Raw genomic sequence first — 10,252 nt, forward strand, 5'->3', positions numbered from 1 at the left:
CAGGCAATGTATTTCTCTAGAGATGCTTTCATAGAGTGCCACTGTACTTGTATTCTTGTTTTACAGAAAGTGTGGATTTGTTCTCTCTAGATGCCATTGTTGGCAGCAGTCAACAGCGCCCTCTACCACCAAGGTGTCCGGGAATTGCTTTCATAGAGTGTAACTGTACCTACTATTGTTGCGGTATAGAAAGTCTGGATTTTTCCTCTGTATGCCATTGGACACTGCAGTCAACAGCGCCCTCTAACACCAAAGTACACTTTAATTGATCTGTCAATGTTCCAGTGCTTTAACATCATTTGTAGAAGTCTAAAATTGAAATTTGAAAATTCATAAGTATAAATTCGCTACACAAAACAAAATAATTATGGTAAGCTGATTAACTCCTCCATATTTTATGTAATTTAATCTTTTATGTAATTTAATGTTTTTATTGAATATTAATAGTTGCATTAGGCACTGTGATTACCACTGAAAACATAAGATTACATCATAATTGGTTTAACCACCTATTGGACTAAATAAAACCAATATGTTGAAAGATCTGTTAAGAGCTGAAAGAGTTAGACTATCACTAGAGTTTGCCTAAAGATTACAAAACTGTGTTTGTAACATTGTAGTATGAATGAATTATATACATATCAAACATCTACTTGATGCTTACAGATTACAAAACTGTGTTTGTAACATTGTAGTATGAATTGATTCTATACATATCAAACATCTACTTGATGCTTAAAGATTACAAAACTGTGTTTGTAACATTGTAGTATGAATGAATTATATACCGGTACACATCAAACATCTACTTGTTGGAGATATATGCACAATTTAGATATTTGATCTACATTACAATCTTATTTACTAATACTCAGAAAACTTAACTTCCACAGTGTAAATTTGTAAAATGTATTATTGACACCTATATCAGAACCTAATCCCCCAAAATTGTCAAGTAGGGAGGGGTATTGCCCCTTGTGTGAGAAATCTGGATAAAACATTACAACACTTACCACATTGTGTGTCATCTTGAAGACTGGTAGATATTTGACATTTTCATACCATGTTTATGATTTCTGTCAATATTTCCCATTCACTGGTTTCTTCCTATACTCACATGTCAACACAATTTTCATTGTTTCCAACAATTCTTGCAATAGCTGATCCCCTGTGAATAGGAACAGAATAAACTGAGTCATCACAGAATAAACTGAGTCATCACCGTATAACAACAGAAATAATAGAACTATAAGAATATGACTGCTTATAATAAGTCATATATATATCATTCATTCCATGAAGTTGAAACATACAAAACTGTAGGTGTGTTATTGAATATTGTGTAGAGCTTCAACCTGGATGGTAGAGGGAGCTGTTCAATAATATCCCAATTAAACTGGACACAATAATGGTTGTCATGACAATACTTACTGCATTAGTTGTGTTCTTTTTAGATTTTCCTACATGTCAAGAGTCTACTGAGATGTTCAGTTTTGATATTCTTCTTTTTGTTTGACAATAAAAACTTTTGTTATTTTAAGGTGTACGCTGTGAAAGCCGAGTCTGTTTTACTGTTACCTTATAACAATAAACAACATATCCTAAAGGGTTAAACCTGGAATTCAAATAGACCATGATACAAACAAAACTACATGCACAAACACAAATAAAAATATGTGTATATGTGTTTATACATGTGGGTTTGTTTATACATACTGAGTGTTCAGAACACAGCAAGCGTCTTTCCCACCGTAGAACCATTTCTGGGAGTACAATTGATTTTCAACAGTCTTTGGTTTGGGAAAACAAGAAGATTAAAATACAAATTCTAGGCAGTCAGTAACTACCTGTTGCTAGTATGTACACAATGCTATCTCTGCTGTGCTACTATTTCACAAATGTGATGTATCTTAAAACTCCCCTCATTGCTGAATTTTGGAAGGAAGCTTAACATATCTCTCTAACACTTCCATTTCCACATTCCTGATTTTTTATTCCGAGGGAGACACCGACATTCTATTTCACTAAAGGGACGGTACAATGTTTGTGCTAAGGTTTAGGAAGGTGAGTCAAAATGGTGAGAGAACCCAGGTACTGCATCTGTTGTCATGTAAGATAATTGATACTGTGAGGAGAGCCAAAGTAATTTAACAGGGGCTGTTAAAATTTACAGGTCTGAAAAAAACACTGCAGGGATTTATGTGTTGGTGTTTTTGATGTTGTCTTTATAAGTTTCTTTTCTGGTAACTTCTACTCCACAACATCAGGAATGTTGAGACACAGAGTATTTAGCTTGTTAACTCAGTCTGTACATGTGACTGGATGCATTGCTACCGTTGACAAGTGAATTTTAGTCCGTTCTAAGATACCAATGTAAAGCAATATATGAAATTGCACTTTACGTACATGAAGCTGTGTTGACATGTTGAAAACCCTTACCAATTTTGGTGTCCGGAAAGTGCCCGGAAAGCGCCCCGAAAGTGCCCGGTAAGCGCCCAGAAAGCGCCCGGTTGCTATTTTCACTGTCCGGAAACTGCCCGTTTTGATGTTGACTTAGATTTTTCAGTGAATACATGCATCCGGTAACTGCCCGTTTTCGTCCGGAAAGTGCCCAGTTTTACTGACTTAGTTTTTTTCACTACAATTTACTGTCCGGTTTTTGCCCGGTTTGCTCATGAAATAGAATTTCTCACACCGGTAGAAGCTGACTTAGTCTCTTTATAATTTTGGGTGTCCGGAAAGCACCCGTTTTAGATTTGACTTAATTTCTGCTCTAACAAGGGTGTCCGGAAAGTGCCCGTTGAATAACAGACTTTAATAATACCACATTTAAAGTGTCCGGAAAGCGCCCGGTAAGTATGGGACTTTAACTCTATCACATTCAAAGTGTCCGGAAAACGCCCGTTTTTAGTATGGGACTTAACTATGACTGCATTCAAAGTGTCCGGAAAGCGCCTAGTGAATATGGAACTTTAACTCGGTTGCATTCAAAGTGTCCGGAAAGCGCCCGGTGAATATAGGACTTTACATCAGACTGCATTCAAAGTGTCCAGAAAGCGCCCGGTGAATATGGGACTTTAATTCTGCTGCATTCAAAGTGTCCGGAAAGCGCCCGGTGAATATGGGACTTTAATTCTGCTGCATTCAAAGTGTCCGGAAAGCGCCCGGTGTATACAGGACTTTAAATCTGACTGTATTCAAAGTGTCCGGAAAGCACCCAGTGAATATGGGACTTTAACTCAACTGCATTCAAAGTGTCCGAAAGCGCCTGATGAATATGGGACTTTACTCTACAGTGTATTTAGGGTGTCTGGTAAGTGCACCCAGTGAATAATACTTTATCATATGTACCTACATTCGTATAATGTCGTGCACAGTGAGAGACAGTGGAGGAATATGACAGCTTGAACCCATGGCGAGAGTGCAAGTCGCCGTACCAGGGGTATTTGCACGAGTGTTTGCGGAATCTTGGGGACGTGCTTTAAGGAGTGGCAGTGAGTGAATTCAAGGACAACAGGATACAAAGCAAACAGTACCCCTGGTACAGTGGCAATTTGGTCCCATTATTATTACATGTGTTTCGTCCTGTTTATTTTGTCTAGAAAACAAAAGAACTAAAACACAAATAACTTGTGCGACACTAATTGAACAACTCATTTGCATACAGGTATGGAATAATGTTCTTGGTACTTTGCACTACTATATAAATACCTGTGGTACGTGCGCACACTCTGTACATATGTAAAAATCAACTTTATTTTCTGGTCTGTACCAGATGAGTGATGAGTAAAGCATCATGGGAAAATCAATTCAGACTACTTTATTTCAAGTCGTTTTTGTGTAACAAAAAATCAGAATTTCTCAAACACTTCACTCTGGCAGAAATCAATGAAGCATAACAGACTAAGGAAAAATGTCTGAAATGATTTTTACCACAACCAACTGGCATTTCTTTCCTTGCACACAAACTATTGCATGAACAGTCCTTTGACTCAAAACTACGTTAACCATGGAACATGATATTTTTCATGTCATTTCTTTCTACTAGAGGTATTTTCAAATTGTGATATTGCATTTTTTTTCATTTGGAAGCTATACCTTTCTGTATAATTACATGAATTGAGAAACTATCATTTTTGCCAATTTAAATAGATGCTTACACAACCTAAACTTCCGTTACCGAAGATTATTTCTACTGCAAATTTGCCATAAGTTTGCTGCAAATTATGCAGCAAGCATATACCTTGCAGGAAGGAGTTGCAGAAGTTTGCAGCTAGCTGTGACCCTCCTGCAAACCGTTAATCAGTTTGCAGCAAATTTGCGGGGTAAACGACTCAGTTGCTGCAAATTTGCGGCAAACAAGGTTATTGCTGCAAATATGCAGCAACATGATTGACATATTGCCCACTATGTCATTACCAGGGAGTACACACGTGTACCATTGCACTTTGTGACCGGTCATATATAAGCAACACAAAATTGATCTTTCATGTATATTTTATATTCATTTATTTTTATAACAGACAATCGACTTTTTAAAATTATAATAACTGGTAGATAATGGACAGCTTCAGTTAAGCTGGTGAAAGTGACATAACTCAGCAACATTGCATCTATTGAGTGCATCCATAGTATACTGTAGTGACATTATTATGTAATAAGAGTACCCTTTCCAATCTGGTTGGGTAAATCACCGTGGGTAAATTATGGTTGGATCGACAACTGAATTTTTTGGAAAACAAATTTTTAAAACAGAGACTTGTCTGTCTTCCAAGTTAAACCCTGTATTTTCTACGAATGATACCACGATGCAAGCAGTTTCGAACGAAATGTGCGTCTGATGGTCTGTAAGGACAAGTCGTAGACTTTTGTTTACTGCAAATCTGTTCCTTAAAAATATCGACTGATGAGAACTTTTCATTGTAGAAACAGACAAGTAAATGTCAATGCATTCAATGTTTGGTATAAGCAAGGACCCGCTACTATATACTACCTCCAAGCAGAGTAGTGGTACAGGTGCTCCAAGCTATGTATCCCATCATAGTATTATACACGGTGCGTACAATGCACTGTAAGTTACAGTCTGTGTCCATGGTCCCATCGATATCGCTAACAAAATCTCGCCTTTTGATGACATGAATTGTGGTAAAGGCTTTTGTCCAGGTTTTCAGCGTTAGAGTTATATTGCCGAGCACAAATTTGAGGTTTAGGATTACCTTCCGTCCCGAGCAGCTGTACGAAAATCCAATACGCTACTTCGCCAGCGTCTAACGCGTCCTGCATTGAGCAGTCGACATGTTTACACTCTCAGGTCACGGTTCATCAAGTTCAGTTCGCGCATTGATATTAATTCTTCGTGCTGAAAGAATTTTTACTCTCTTTTTAGTCTTTCTATGATAACAATAACCGTTTGCATTAAACTAATATAACGGATTGGTGCAGATGTAGAGTCAATTCAAGCGTTTAAAAACGGGACTACATTATCAATCGCGTAATGATTTATAGATCGCACTTCCGTTATCGTCATGAGGCTTGATCGGCGCGAAGTTAGATTTTGGTACCATCGGCTGCGTACTTGTGATCAGGGAGTTATCTGGTGGACAATTTTGTGATCTTTCTATGGAATCACCATTCAAATGATATCACAGTGTTGCAAAAACGTGTATACAGTACCAGGGACAGACGCAGTTCTAAATTTGTGAACGCGAAAAGCAGTGAAGATGCTGACTATATTTTCTAAGTTTGTGCACACAGCACGGAGAGACCTGCAACCGGTAACCGGGAATCGTCTGCGAGCGGTTCACAAATGTAAGTCAATGTACCGTTCGTCTGTACATCGCTATTATGTTCTGTAATCGTTGTATTGCTATTTTTACCTACAGTTAAATTTTCTTTGAGTACTGATTCACACTGAACTCGCTTTCGTTTCACAATAGTAAGTGCTGAGATTTTTGCAGATTGTCGCCGCCGTGTATGTAAACAACATACGGCGAGTTCAAGTTGTCCGCTGTCGGACATTTTAATTATTATTAATTCGATCATAAATATTTATGCATTTGTTTGCTTCAATTTTTCAACTTGATTTTTGTCTCGTTTTTAAATAATTATTGATCTCTTTCATGAAATTTACAATGTTTAACTTTGGTCACACGGTAAAGACTTACACTCTTCCCTGAACGATTTGTATTTTCAGAATGCATTGCTGGTACTCTAAAGGGACAAGAAATTCAGAGACCAGAGAGCCAAATAGCAGCCTTTGACAGTAATGTAAATGTTACATGAAACTTCTCGAGCTAAAGAAAATCTCTGGAAGACATTTATGTGGCATGAAATGAACATGGCATATAAAATAAATTGTACTACAATTTGAATTTAACCTTTTTTTCTCAGTTGTCTTTTTATTAAATAATAACTTTATTTGCGCTGACCATTGTTTCTTGTGAAACTGGTATTTCACTGCTTAGTTGGATAAAACACATCTTGTGCTGTCCACAGTCTGCTGTCTGCCTTACGTTGTCAGGTTTTCTTTCTCAACCATGTCACTGACATTGGCCATGTCTACACAAGTGATTTTACAACTTCTGTGTACATATCTGAACTGAACTTATTATATTTTTTGAGAAGATAAAAAGTTTGAAACTTGTGGTACAATACAAAAAATTTCGCTGTCACTTAATTGTGTTGCTTCTTTGGTTTTCAGTATCTCTTGTCTATTGTAATGTATGTAGTTTTCTTACTGTTACTGAAATTGGTAAAAGTTTATTCCAGAGCTGACTGTTGTGAAATTATACCAACTTTTGAAGGAAATTCTGCATGTGTAATTTGCAGCAAATGTTCAGTAACATGCAAAATAATTTGCTGCATGGAGTTGCGGCAAATTTTCAGTAACATTTAAATTAATTTGCCGCAAGTTTGCTGCAAGGAGTGTGCTGCAAATTTGCTGCAAAGAGTTTGCAGCAAGTTTGCCAAGTTTATGTGCTAAAGACATGAGTTTTTGAAAATTACGCCAAAATGGCAGGAGACTGGCACTGGTCAGTTTGTGCCATAAACGAACACTTTCTGGAGAGCACTTCTGTAAACTGGGCAGAAACCGGGCGCCCGTTTTTGCCTGGTTTGTGTACCATCAATGGGCGCTTTCCGGACACTTCTAGAAACCGGGCGCCCGTTTTTTGCCTGGTTTGTGTACCATCAACGGGCGCTTTCCGGACACTTCTAGAAACCGGGCAGAAACCGGGCGCCCGGTTTGTGCCATAAACGGGTACTTTCCGGACGCAAACCGGGCAGAAACTGGGCGTCCGGATTTTGCCCGGTTTGTATTATAAAAACGGGCGCTTTCCGAACACTTCTAGAAACCGGCAGAAACGGGCGCCCGGTTTGTGCCATAAACGGGCGCTTTCCCGACTATTGAGTTACACATCATGATAGATTGCACCGGGCGCTTTCCGGACACTGAACCAGGCGCTTTCCGGGCAATTACCGGGCACTTTCCGGGCGCTTTCCGGGCACTTTCCGGACACAAAATTTGGTAAGGGAAACTGTGGACGTTTCGGTCCTGCTAAGTACTGCCTGTCACTTTACTTTACTTTATTGCTCAGCAACACACTCAAGGAGTGTGGTAAGGCAAAAATTACACAACTCAGCAAACACTGGATGAAGCTGCTGCTGGGGGAGGAACTAAAGTACAAGAAATAAATTTAGCAAGAGGTACAGTTTATCTTTGTGAGATGAACTTTTCTCTGTCATTCAAATCAAGAAAGCCAGGATTATACAAACTTGTGGATGAAAATAGACTATCTTGATAAGTTCTGTATTTTGGACATTCTATTAAAAAGTGAAATTCATCCTCAACTAAAGACTTACAATCCTTGCAAAATATTTCATTTGCAGGAACTTTTGGAATTGACCTTCTACCCAGGTCTATTTGTAGGTTGTGATCCGAAATTCTAAGTTTTGTCAGCCACCTCCTATAGGTAAAAGATCTTATATCCAGCAAGTAACTTTCAAATATCTAGCAAGTACTTTCAAATATCTAGCAAGTAACTTTCAAATACTCGTCACTTATCTTCCACTGCCCGTCTGGAAAATGACCTATGACTGTAATCAGTCGATACCTGAATACCAAAGACCACTACTGTTTATAGAAACCGAGTCTGAAAAATGCAGTCATAATACGATCGAGCATTACTACTCTTTCAATACCAACCGTTTTAGGGACTATTATTGTAGGTATTTTATACAGAGTAGTGGTCTTTAGTACTAAGATATCGGCTGGTTACAGTCATTGGAAGGTTCATATCCTGACGGACAGTCGACGGCAGTAATCAGTGGTATCCGGATTTGTGGACCATAACAGAGACTTGTTGTACATACACACAAAACGTCTGGCCGCTGTACTGCAGCAATACTCACATTTTCACTGTAGAAAAATCACTTCTAACGAGTCAACAGCAATTCAAATGAGCAACTACGTGTTAGTTTTCCACTGATCAATAAACACTGACGATCGGCGAGTACATAGATGCAGCGTGGGTATACGAGGAGGCCGCCATCTTGGTATGTCTTGTTTACATCCGAGGTCTTCCGAACGAACTTCGGTTCTCGATTCGGAAATAGCCATCCATTTAAGGTGAAGTACTACGAATTACGTCAAAATTAAGTTGTGGTGTCATTTTCTTGAAACTTTGCACAAATATTCTTGGAAGTTGTGCAAGTGCAAAAATGAAATAAAAAATGGGGGTCACCACGCTTGTTTCCATGGAAACGGACGTTAAAATGGCGTCGTTAGAAATAAATAAAAATGATATAATTCACTTAAACTAAAGAAAGCAATTATAAAACGCTTAGCAAATGAGTTAATTTTAATAAATACCAAAACTTAAGATCCATATCTATCGAATGTATAGTTTTCATGATGTTTGTGAAAAATTTTAACATAAGTATCGATTACAAAATGACAATATCGAAATTATATCACTACATAATTTTCAAAATTTCTTCCTGTTGCTTTGAATGGTGTCATTTTGACCAAACTTGGCGAATAAACTCCTGACATAATACCATTTAGTTTACACTTTTATAAAAGGGTGTCACCACGCTACTTTTTACAATATCTCCAGGTGAATGGGTAATTTGCACCATATAAATGGGAGAGAAATGTTAATTTTTCGCTCATACTGAATAAAAACCAGCTTCCTAGGGGGTCAAAATATGACAAGGTTATAGGTCACATGTATTTCTAAGACACTGGGTCAAAAAATTAGGTATAAGCGCAATTTCAACAATGACAGGTGATGTTAAATACATGCGCTACAAAATAACCCATTTGCGGCAGGCTGGAGTTAAATCTGCGCAGAAACGTTCTAAAGCGTGTGCGCGTCCGAATTCGTCGCCCTTACCTTAATGCAGATCTTTGAATGGTATGATTTAACACTTGTCAGTGTCCTTCAAATCACTATAAATCCCATTTAGTCGTCGGATTACATTTGTGTTTTTATGTCATGTACATTTCATAATACAGTAGTCCCAAAATACATTTCAACATTTCATTAACACTATTTAGGCCTATTATACTAAAATTATGATTCTTCAATTCGTACAAATCTTTTTATGACTAATTTTTTTTTTATTTTTTCAGAATTGCAATAAGTACGACGACCCGTTTTTCTAATCGAACACACATTTAATTTGCTATTTTACCTGAAGTGATCGTCGTGATTGATATCTGTGAAACTTTCTGTGAAACAAACAAAAGTAGTTATCACTATTTGACTACTGAGGGCGCCCTGATACACTCGCTGCCAAATCATCAGGCCCGCAAAGATGCTCACTCGGTTCTTTTCATCAAGTGACTGTTGCTCATAACTCAAAACTGTAATTTTTGTAAATGGAAATGCAGGGAAAGAAACTTCCCCGTGTGTGAAGTATTTGAAAAGCTAACACTTTCCGTTTGTCGGATTTATCTTGTGTAAAAATGTAAAGGCCTTTACAATTACAGATCAGATAGCTCCCTGCATAAAAGTAGGCCTACATATATGCAGTCTGTTCGATGCATTGTTCGATGCCAGATAGCTCGATAGCTAGATTCCAGATAGCTAGATAGCTAGATGCCAGATAGCTAGGTCGTTTCCGGGAGCGTTATGCAGTTTAATAGTGGATGATCTATACATTGTGTCCAGGGCCAGGGAGACTTGTTTTCGGGGAGGAAGTTGCCAAGATTTCTTGACGACAGTTTTCTGATGTAATCTTTGCCAAA

At 38.0% G+C, this 10,252-nt stretch overlaps 1 long non-coding RNA gene across 3 annotated transcripts; it reads right to left on the minus strand.

Moving 5' to 3' along the window:
* Positions 1 to 60: 60 nt before the first annotated feature.
* On the minus strand, positions 61 to 8,548 carry LOC139123448 (uncharacterized). Of its 3 annotated transcripts, none has more exons than XR_011549679.1 (3): positions 8,410 to 8,548; positions 1,014 to 1,168; positions 61 to 309 (listed from the first exon to the last, which is right to left on the minus strand). It is a non-coding gene; the product is annotated as an uncharacterized lncRNA (long non-coding RNA). The 3 variants fall into 3 exon arrangements; XR_011549680.1 differs by lacking the exon at positions 8,410 to 8,548 and adding an exon at positions 1,432 to 1,823 and having other exon boundaries at positions 64 to 270; XR_011549678.1 differs by having other exon boundaries at positions 66 to 270.
* Between the last annotated feature and the right edge of the window lie 1,704 nt (positions 8,549 to 10,252).

Source organism: Ptychodera flava (assembly GCF_041260155.1).
Source record: "Ptychodera flava strain L36383 chromosome 23 unlocalized genomic scaffold, AS_Pfla_20210202 Scaffold_23__1_contigs__length_28996876_pilon, whole genome shotgun sequence".
NCBI lineage: Eukaryota > Metazoa > Hemichordata > Enteropneusta > Ptychoderidae > Ptychodera > Ptychodera flava.